This window comes from Leptinotarsa decemlineata, unplaced genomic scaffold (assembly GCF_025532065.1).
Source record: "Leptinotarsa decemlineata unplaced genomic scaffold, Ldec_3_MD MMD2_tig00026354_RagTag_RagTag, whole genome shotgun sequence".
Classification (NCBI taxonomy): Eukaryota; Metazoa; Arthropoda; class Insecta; order Coleoptera; family Chrysomelidae; genus Leptinotarsa; species Leptinotarsa decemlineata.
In genome coordinates this window covers 10,113,005-10,125,119 of record NW_027412702.1, presented here as the reverse complement: position 1 = coordinate 10,125,119, position 12,115 = coordinate 10,113,005, and the positions used below count along the sequence as shown (strand labels likewise).

Below are 12,115 nucleotides of genomic sequence, written 5' to 3'. Positions count from 1 at the left end.
ATTATGACCCTAAATACACCATAAAAGTAAACAATTATTGAAGAACACACAGAAATTATCACGAGAGCGACTAAAATATTAAAGAGTGCGACTAATTAACAATTGCGTCTTTTCCGGCCATTGTTTTATTTGTTATGAAAATTACAAATCAATTTCTCGAGACGTTACTTGCATTATATTTCAATCATATCATCTTGAATTGTATCTATTCAATAATTCTCAAATTTGTAGAGAAGAGAAGATTTTCCACTCAAAATATCACTGCAATCTCAAATATTATCGATTGTAGAACAAATCACAGGTTTTCATATGATCTCCTAACTGCAAACACTAGTATTAATAAATCAATAACGCATTTCATACATGTTACTACTCAAAACCATATTTTGATGATTTCCTAGTTATCCCATCAATCAATCATTATTTGTTTATTTTCTAATTTTCTCTTGCGTTCGTAAATAAGCCCTAAGTCATATTTGTCGGGAGTTTTTTACGATAATCGATAGTTTTTTATCTTTATGATTGATGATAGTTTTGGACTTTATCGCGATGTAAAGCCGAAATAACGGAACTCGATAACCTCATGGCAGTACTTTGAATGATTAACGTTTGTGGGATATCGCTTTCAAAAATAACATCTGTTCACCAGCTACCAGAGTCCGGTAAGTATCAATTTCCACAAAAATGATACTACGTCACTTGGAGGTCTTCCCAGATACATGATTAATGCTTTTTTTCAGGAATTTTTTCGAGGTAGGAGAGACCGGTGTCAACAATAACAGGTGTCAAATATAGCAAAGCCGCAGCACCGACATTTTTTTGAAGAATATTACTCCTCCACGTTACCATTTTCGTGTTCTCATTTTTACAGAATGCTTAAGACAAGGCTAAGAAAGACGTCTGATTCCAAAATTTATTAAAAAAGCAGAAAAAAGTGATAGATGATAATGTTACGTTACGTTATATTGCTTGGTGAATGCTCTAAAAACAACTCAAATTCCAGAGTAGAATATAATTTGCAGGCTTTTTACTATCAAATAGGAGTTACATATCGTAAAATATTACAAATGATCTACCGAAATTAAGTTTTCAGTTGACAAAAGCTTTCCAATTTTCAAAAATGATACGAAATGAAATACACAAGTGAAGAATAACCTATTGCTTTCCTACGTAACGTTTTGTCGCACCATGTAAACTCGTCTTAAGATGAAACCCCAATCTTGTGTGCTAGGAATTTCAACCGGGAGAACGTAATAATTTTCTCAATAAACTACCTGTAGTTAAAACAAAGACACTTATTTTCACTCAAGAACATGGAGAACCATTACATTACGCTCAACCGTCAATGGTGTTGGTAACATTTAAATAAGTATTTCAATAATGGCACTGGTCAGGGGATGAAAAGCAATACTGACGAAGATCTTTTGAATTAAATATTTGGGTGATTACCTCAGACGCATACGATAGAACCGGAGATGATATTTTTTTTAAACTCTGTTGTTAATCACCCAAATATTCAACTTAACTCAAAAAATTATTGAATGGGGAAATGAAATACTGAAATGAACCTAAAATTATCGCGAATTCAAGATGTATGAAAAGTGAATAAAAAGTGTAGTGACTTTTTTCAAAACATCACATGGATAATCTACAATAGAAAGGAATATAATATTTCCGTAATTAGCCCAAAATTATGACATCACAAATGAATTTATATAAAAATCCAAATTGCTTCTACTGTCTCAACAGGGATATATTTGTATTTTGTTGCAATTGACACCAATCTCTTGTACTACCCGCATAGAATTAAGCTCGCAGTGTAGGTGTATCACTTCCATTGTTTTTATATTCATAAGGGGATGATTTACATGACATATGGAAATGCAAGGGGAATTAACATTTTGATGTTTTCTTAATACTTTAACGATATACGTATCGGCGAACATAAAGCACAAAAACGGGTTGTCCAAACATCGGGAACAATAGCTCAGACTTTATAAATTCGGTTTTTTGTTGAAAGCTAAACAATATGTAATTTACAATTCTGTTCTGTGTTTTATTATGTAAATTTTCGAATCAATATGGTATTTTGATGCATGCATGCGATCACAATGCACTTTGAGAATAATAAATCTGTCATTAGCAGGGATATATCATTAAAGTTTTATCGTTATAAAAAGTTGATGTATGTATATGTTGTGTGTGTGTGTGATCGACCTTTTGATTATCTCTATCGCTGTAATTGAATACGCGTTATGATCTCGTGGTCTAATTAGGGTTGTCTTGGAAGATTTATTGTTATACAGATGTTTTCTTGTCGTTGTTGTTTGTGTGCGGGTTATTCTTCATTTTTATTTTCGAGACGAAAAAAAAATTCCTGTTTCTATTAAGTGACTTGTGACTAATGCGTTCATAATGTATCAACAGCAACAACTTTGTTGTATTCACCAAAAGATCTGATCTCATTCTTAGGAGGATGATTTTAATGGGAACAAAGGGTAAGGTGTTTTCCACCTGAAATTGGGCATGTTATGCACCTCTTCGGCATATCATTATTATTCTGACTCCCACCCCGGAGTATGTTTTTGTGGAGTTGTTTCTGGACTTTGTCTGCAGGTGGCGCAGTAGAAATCCCTCTGAATTAACTTCAGATAGAGTTTATTACTAGTTGGAATTGTTTTTGTTTGTTCAGGATACTCAAACGGTTCACTCCGTCTGAAATGATCTGCCCGGTACTAATAAGGGACAAGTACTCCGAAACCGGTCTGTCAAGGGTCGTCCTGACCATTTTCCAAATGGAAGACCTATAAAGTCGTAGGTTCACATGAGAAGCAAGGGGTGTCCATTTTAACCCCCAACAAACTTATCGAAGCAATAAGCGGAATTGTCTGACGTGACAAAACCGATACCTGGGTTTTTGTGGCATTGAATTGAACTTGGATAATTTCACCCCAATTCGAAACTACTTCTGGATCCTTATTACGATATTAAACCTCCCGCTGCCGGTGAAGATATGCATCCGCAGCCAGAATCCAAATGCAATAACGAGACAAGTGTGCTGTGGTCAGCAAAGCAATATATTGGATTCTTTGTGTTTTCCAATAAGTCGTTGTTATACAATAAAAGGAGAGTTGGCGATAATATGGATTCCTGGGGAACACCAGCGTTGCTAGTGAAAGTATTCGAGAGATATCCATCGACGGCCACTTACAGGGAATGTTCTTTCAGGAAGCTGAAGAGTCATCCGAAAAGGGATCCGAAAAGCCATAGTATCAAAGTTTGGCTAGCAAACCCCCATGCCACAGACAATCAGAAGCCTTAGGAATATCAAGCGCAACAGCTCTTGACTCTGCATGTTTCTCTTTGTATGCGAAAGCCATATTAATGATCGCTCAAGATGTTGAAGCCTTCCAAATGTGTTTGTGGAGTTGTTTCCGGACTTTGTCTGCAGGTGGCGCAGTGGATATCCTACTGAATCAACTGGACATAGAGTTTATGACTAGATAAACAATCAGCATGGTCTTTGGTCCTCCCGATATAGAAGGCCCCGATACTCTGTCGAATGAGGCCCTCATGTCCCCCGTTAACGGATGAATAACTTTTTCATTCATCCCACCCCAGCCAGGTAGGGGTATCCCGTGAAGAGCGGCACTGATGTCTAAGGACTTCATGCCGTCACCAATCAGTCATGAACCCATTGGTCCCTCTCAAGACCAACAATCAGCCAAAAGGGTAGGCGAGCTGGTCTCCAAACCTGGATGAAATGACGATGACATTCTGGTCTTTGGATACTCTGTGAAGGGCGGTACCGAAGACTGAGGATGAACTTGGTGAGTTGGTTGATGTTTGGTTAATTTTTTCATCAATCACTGTCAATTGCATAAAGAGTAGCTACTTAGGATCATACTGATATATGTTTGTATATGAGTTATACAGTCCTGATAATGAAACATTGTGTTGTGTAGCGGAAACGATTTCTGAATATTTACAGCTTCAAATTCTCGATCACGTTATTGTGTATAACCATGATGGGGTCATCATATTTTTTGCTTCTAAATTTTCAATTCGAAATCCTTTGAAACTCCACTGGGAAACATAAACCACAGCTTTCCTCTATCTGGAATATCTGACACGAGCTTCATAGTTTATTTTCCGTCTGTTTTCTCGCATATTTAGTCGACTACGATGTGGAACAAATCTCACAACTGCATCTCGCTGTGTAAAACTTCTTGTACAAACCTAATTAAAACATTAAATTACCATGAAATTCAAATGTTCTCGTTCGTAGTGAAATAAGGAGAAAAGGGGCTAATTCGAAAATAGAATTCCTGGATGAAAACCAAGGTGTTTCGTTGTTTGCTGTCTGTGGGAGCTCACACACAAAGCTCACATTCAAAAAAAGCAATGAAAACTAAAAATGATATAGGAACAAAAGCTTCCACCTCCGTAGTCACGATGAGAACAAAATCCTGGCTGCTTGGATGGAACTTGTAGTACCAAGAGTTTCGTCTGCTACTGCGGCATACATCTTCAGTGATATATGCATTGCTTGCGAGGATGAAAAGTAATATATCGAAGTCTGTGCAACGACTAGAATATGATGCCAATGAGGAGTTATTCTTGTTAATAATATCTTTTGATTATCTCGGAATCCATTGGGAAAAATATAAATTGAAAAATCCTGATAAATTTGGAATGCTTTGAATTTCCAAGTACACTGGTAAAAATTTTTCCACCGGTACCGGTGGCAATTTAATTACCGCCTATATTAGCGAGAAATTACTTTCGTGTGTGATCTCACATTCCATGCGGAATATTATTTTGTAATTCTACCCCGAAGACAAGTGTGGAATTTTTCAGTGTAATTTTTCATTTGGAGTGTACTTTTGTGTTGAAATAAAACTTTATAGGGTAAATTTGCGATATAAATTTATATCGAGATATTACACTTTCGACAGAATTTTACAGTAGAATTTTACACTTTTATATAATTTCACAGTGGAATTCTATACTCTGATAAAATTTTACATTGTAATTTTTCATTTGCGGGTTATATTACTTTGGGATATTCCGTTGTAAGAAGGTCCGTATTCATAGTAGTTTTGAAGACAATGATACCTCAATCGGATGTTGACTCTTGACTCTTAAGTGGCCATTTTTCCTCATAATTTAGATAATTGAATGCACAAGACATATTACACATTGATATATTAAAAAAAAAATATGTATATACAAAATAAGTTCATAAACATTCTTGAAATGATTTTTTTTTCCATTTTCAAAAAAGTCAAATAACAGTACAAAATAAAAAACCATTCTTCAAATTAACACATTTTCTTTCTTGCTCATGGTGGTATTATTCGGAAAGAGAAATGAAAGTAATATTTCTCTTTCTTTTTTCCTCAATTGCTGTTATTATCCTAAAAGAGAAATGAAATATCATCAAATGAATAGTTTTAGAAATCTAAAAACACAGTAAGTTGACGAACACACATTCCTAGAGAAAAACTACTACTAGTTTGACTTCAATATTAATATTTCTCAAAAATTTTTGATACATATTCAACCGTTTAAATAAAAAATTAGATTTTTCCAAATGGTTTCCAGCATTTTCTAAAATATAGCAAATATAGCTATAATGATATGGTATGAAGTGGTGATGAAGTGTTTTGTTCACCTCTTCAACAGAAACAAAAAGGTCCCAAAGTGTTTCTCAATTCCTCCAATTTTGAGTTCCTACTTGCCTCCCATCGCAAAAATGTTTTCAAGTTCAATAATAAGAATCACAAATCCTCAAATTTAGCCAAAATTATGAGAGATACGAATGAAACGGTCAGATATTTTTCAGGTGAATGAAATTATGATTTAACATTGTCCGATATTTGCAACCACCAATACGAAATTTTATTCCTCATCGAAATTTATTTTTCAAATGGATCGTGCATACGGCGTCACTGATGAGTCACGCCACTGCTATCGAGTATATCTCTTTTTTTCTTTTTCTTCATACCTTTCAGTTATTATCACAAACATTTTCAAATATATGTTCTGTAATTATTTGAAAATCAGTTAAAATATGTTGTACTATTCCATACAGTATGAAATAATTCGCGATGTGAGGTTAGGATATACTTGTAATAAAAAAACACTCTATAATGCATAACGAGAAAACTCAATGAATTCATCTGTTTATTGGACTAGTTATTGAAATTTTACAAGAAATGTACTCACCTTCTTTACTTATTTTCACCAACAACAAAAATATTCTAATGCACACGTCAGACAAACCGATGCGCTTCTGTAGACAAGAATGAACAATACAATAATCACTCACAAATACAAGCGTAATTTTACATTCGATAAAGAGATGGCGAAAATTTACATTTCACTAAGGGGGAATACCCATCGTCCAGTTAGTAATTCTCTTCACATGAAATAATACGTTATGATTTCACACATATATTAGATGAATATTTAATTCTCAATGAAAAGTACTTTGCCTATTGAAATTACGCTCAGGGATGTGAATTATTCAATAGAGAGAGTATTTTTTCAATAAAACTGAAGTAATTTTCTTCGTTCGAAATGAAAATTCCGATGTAAATTTCAATCATTTTTCCTGGTGTACGTAAAAATAAAAAAGATCAGATACCTTTATATGTCATCTGTCTTTTGAATAATTTGGAATTCAAATGTAATGAACCATACAGACAAGAATTAATTTGTGATGGGATTATTTCTTAGCTCCTCACAGGCTTTTGACTGCGTCGATCATAAACTACTGGTTTCTATGGTATCGAGATATGGAGTAACGGCTTTACCCGTACACCTTCTGAATTTTTTCTAAGGAATCGAAAACAAGTTATTAAACTGAATCAATCATACTCGGATACCTCATACATATTTCCAAGGAACTCCACAAGGCTCGATCCTGGGTCCTTCTCTCCATGTAATTTATACAAACCTAACCTAACCTGAAAAGAAATGCATCAAATACTATTGCTATTCTATTTACCTTTCGTGGGAAAAATCTCAACACAGTGAACTTTTTATATTGTAGATGTCAGCACCAGTTGAAATACTTGAAATACAAAACTCAATAACACAGAAGGAAAAACAAAAAAATTTCATTATTGAGACACCTTTTTCTATTAGTGAACGTTATATTGGCGAAACTTTGAGATCATTGAAAGTTCGTGAGAATAAACATCGATATTACATCAGAAATAGTCATCGAGTTGAACGGAACAAAATGAGAATGATTGCTAATGAACCCCTCTCTACCAGACCTAAACTTGAATAATCAGCGTAGAGAAGTGTATTTTGAACAGAAAATAATCAACTACGACGTAATTGTTCTATGGCTGTCATACAACCAAAACTGAAACAGACTTCATTTTCCGAGCAGAGAGTGAAAATTCATTCTCCATATTAAAACCTTATGAAATATTTCTAATTTGAATTCCAAAACCGCTTTTATGTGATAATCAAGCTCCAACCGTTTCAGACAAGAGAAATGACCACACTGCTCGGTGGTAAGACACGGCATAATTCATATTCGTAATTAAGCATTCATTTGACTCGAGAAAACCCGAGATATGATTTATTCAACTTTAAATACGACTCACAACAGAACAACTTTTTGTGAAGGATGGCCAACTTGAATATGTTTAGTTCGGAAGCTTTTGACAGTTCGCAAGCGTTGGCTGTAGTGGAACTCGACGTGGACATTTTTGCAATAATTGAAGGCGTGGGCAAAGTTTTCGTTGGGATGATCAATTGTGGGTGGTTGAGAAGTCTTGAAACCCACATATATTTGCACTTATATTTGTTGTAGTGGATTTCTTGGGAATAAATAAATATGATTATTAAAATAATATACTAACTTTTTCACGGCAAGTTATTTTGTCCTAAGTTACTCATGTTAGAGATGGGGTTCCCCAATTATAAACTCAAAACATATCCAAGTAAAAATATAGTTCTGACTTTACGAAAAGGAAGAATGTTACTATACTGTGCTTCCTAATAGTAAAAAGTAATGGCTGCTTATTATAAATTCAAAAAGAATTCTCAAATGAAATTTTGTGATTTAGTTTTGATCTGCTACAACTGTTATAGGCGGGTTCATAAAACTTTACCGGGTCCACATTATATTTGTATCGCGAACTAAATATTTTATTTTCTGAATAGACTGACCCGTTACTTGGTAAAAATCTTCAACACTTGACAATAATTACAAATTTTCACAATATAGAATTAATTTCAAATACACGTTTCACTACAACAGTAGCTTCCTCAGTTGGACACCAGTCCAACTGCTTTGGGTCATGTCTCTTCCAGCAACAGTTTTTAACATTTTTCATTAGGAGCGATATTCTGTATGGTTTTTTCTAGCTGAAATGCTGAAATTCGATTCCTTCGAAGTTTTCCAAAATTTTTTCTGCCTATCCTTGGAGACTACTTTAGTGTTCTTCAAGCCTGCCATTATTTTGTCGAGGGTCGGTATTTCTTTCTACAAATAAAACGATTACAAGTTTATAGTTGCAGAAGGCTCGCCTAATAACTAAGATGAGCGAGTAGTGAAATGTAAAGATGAATCAAGTATGATTCCCAAGTTATGTCGGTTAGACATAAGGAGGTACTTTTATTTACGATGTTCAGGCCATTCCAAGAACAAGTGTGGGCATTGCCACGGATTAACTAGGATTTATAAAAAGACAGAACTTCTCAGAATTATATATAATTGACTCCAAATCAGTATTCAAATGCGTATCAGCTGGTTTCAGGTCAGCTTCTGGGAAATATTAGTAAATTTCATCTGCATAAAAGTGACACTTGCTGAACTGTAGTACACACTAAGTATAATTTACTAATAACAACACCGATTAAGACGCAAGGGCTTTATCATGAATTCGTAGTCTTTTTAAGTAATGAATTAGGTACCTATTAGATCGATTCGAATCACGACGTCATCATATTTTCCAGCGACAATGGAAAATATTCCAGGTAGGTCTAGTTCAATCAGGTGAGCGGTGTAGATCTGTGGTATATTGAAGAGTAATTTCCATAGAACGCTTTAAAAATTTGATTCGTAATTTAAAAGTGAAAACAATTTTGGGTGCTTAATGGAAAAAAAAATTATTAATTAATGAGAGTGTTTCGTATTTTTGTTACTCACCGTATACTTACAACTATAAAAAGTCTTTTGAGATATGTTACATCAATTCATACAACAAAATTAAATGTTCGAAATTAACACTACCATGTGTGATCGATGACTTGTTTATTTTGTGGTAGTTATTTTAATGAAATTAATAAAAACACTTTCATCTAATTTCCACCAGTTGATTTTATTTATACGACTGGTTTCGGGTGTAACCCCATTATCAAGTATAATATAGAGTTTACACTTCTGTTTCAACTATCACATCATCTCTTATGGACATCTGTTGCATTGGTTTGTCAGGCCGCTTGAATTTATTTTCCCGTACGATAGTTTCAATTTTGCGATAATGAGACATTACGACAGTTTCAACAGCTAATAGTATCTTTTTCAAAACAGTTAGTCCTCATCTGAATTTTTGTTATTTTCATTTCTTAGTATTTTCATTTGTGGGCACTTAATTCAATGGATTTTTCCATCTGTATGAATCTATCTATCTTTTATTTTTGATCACAAAATATTTCATTCCTTGTACCAACAAAGTGTATTTTTCTTTTTTCTTCACTAAAATGATTTCGGGTTATACTTTCCCTATATCAAGAGGATGAATTTATTCATTATGGAACTTGAGAATCAGTTTTTGTATTTTTTCCAACGATCGCAAAAAAAATTAGGATTCACCCCCGCAGAAATAACTATGATATCTGCCATAATTGAAAATTTAAATTCAGTTGCTTTTTCAACCCTTTTTCCATTTCTGGAAAGTAGGATTGGGGTAAATGTTAATTAAAGCATGGCTGAAAGGTTCCGTAACAAAGCCAAGTAGTCACGTCCGTGTTAAATGGACCGAATAATTAAAAAAATGGTCGAAAAGTTTTATAACCGATACTGGGATGAAAAGTTTGACAGAGCGTAATGAGAAAAATCTCTTGAACGGAGAATTTAAATTTGATAAATAACAGTTGGTTTCCATTATACAACCCATGAGAAAGTAAATAAGTGAAGATAGAATATACATCATATGAAAATTTCAATTCATACCAAAACTATAGAAACTAAATGTTTCACTCAGGAGAGGCATATACGCGATTTCGTTTTGAGATATATATTTTTTCAACCGATTTTTTGTGGGTAGATAACTACATAGATGGTAATTTCAACTATTTACAGTCATTTAAGAATTATAATTGAAAGTAAACTGAGTCATCAGTAGATTTCAACTCGCACACAGGAAGTCTACAAATGAGGAGGTCTTCTTCAAAAACAAGAGATCTGACAACACTGACCACGACGCTCCTCGCGTGAGATTCCTTCTTCACCTGCAGTGGATTCATTCGCAATATTCCGCAGTTCAATTGCATTATGGTTTCATTGTGAAAGGGTCGATCTTTTCGCTTGCTTCTTTGTGAATAACATTATAATGACTAGTGCTGACTTTGCTTTCAGTATGCTATAAAAAAATATTCGAAATATTCAATAGTTATTCTGTTATTCCAGACAAAGACTAATTCGGTTCAGCCGTTCTCGAAAGAATGGTATAACTTATGATTTTGCGACTTTCTTTCAAGCGAGTGTATTGAATTTTCAATTCTGATTTCTGATTTCACTATTATTTGTGATCGTTCTTACATCTTCTGAAACGGAATAGTCTTTTTTTGATTTCACCCAAATCTTATAAAAATTGAAGGTGATTTTTATTGACATTTTTCACGAAATTGACATTTCCTGTTTTAGAAAATCATAATGGTGAATTTGACATTTTTCAACGTTTTTGATAGATGTAATGTTCCGATACTTGATAGAAATCCATGATTATCACATTTACAAAAAGTTCATTGTGGAAAGAAATAATTTAAAAATCGAAATATAATGTCGATTACTAAAATTTTCAAAACTTCCTCACTTATAAACCCGTTGATGAAACTTACATCTCGAACCAAAATGAACTGAAATGTCTTCTTTGTATTCAGTTCCTCGGCCTTGCCAAGATTTTCCATCAAGTTCAATTCATACAGCTTTGCCCGAAGTTTTTTAATCTGAGCATACTCGATGAAAATTTAATTTCTCCCATGCATTCTCAAAAATTAAGCAAGCCATTTCGTGTTTTCTGTACTGATATTTTCCACGTGATATGAAAAATAATCTTGTCGACGACTGTGTTTACAGGAAAAGACTCTTTGCATATACCAGTCGCTTTTAGCTTCTTTATGATCGGAGTATATGAGATATCCCGCTGAGCTGTTGTTGTTTCATTTAGAATATACTCGTACATGTTGTGACAAATGGAAAAATTCTAGGAAATACATGCGATATTGGCGATCACTGCTGTAGATACACGAACTAAAATCACTATGAAATTGCTGGCATTTCTTCGGACTGAGTTCAGTTGGGATATATAATATAAAAGTTTCCTGTTGAAACATTCATTTTCCTGGAAAATTTTTTGTTACTAAATAATTATAAAAATGCTAATTATGCATTTTTCAAGACACTGACAGATAAATTACGAATTATTAGTTGATATTTGACGAATCCCGAAAAAATTTGAATTTTACTCAACCAACCATATGAAAAATTCAATTGAACTGGTCGATAATTGATAAATAAACATGTCAGAACTCACTAGTACAGTTCATTTATTAACAATAAGTTTTGATAAAACGAATATTTTCCGATTCTCTTGGAATTATGATTTATCAATCATTTGACGTGGATCGAACAAATTAAATTTGAATTATGAATACTCTGACCCGTTGTCACTCTCCATGATGATAATTATATATTGAAGACTTGCAATTGAAGACTTTCAAAGTCATGATTGAATTAATGGGTAGAATGCGTTGAATTATTTTTTCTATTCTGGAAACTCTGTCTATGTTTTTTCATGTGTGCTTTGAATTATCTTCCAGTATGACCTATATAAAACCTTGGACATAAACCACACGACAATAT

General features: G+C 33.7%; 1 protein-coding gene across 3 annotated transcripts in view; it reads left to right on the top strand.

Moving 5' to 3' along the window:
- unc-5 overlaps positions 1 to 12,115 on the top strand; it is a 706,638-nt gene that overhangs the window by 318,930 nt on the left and 375,593 nt on the right. The gene's annotated exons all lie outside the window — the stretch shown is intronic.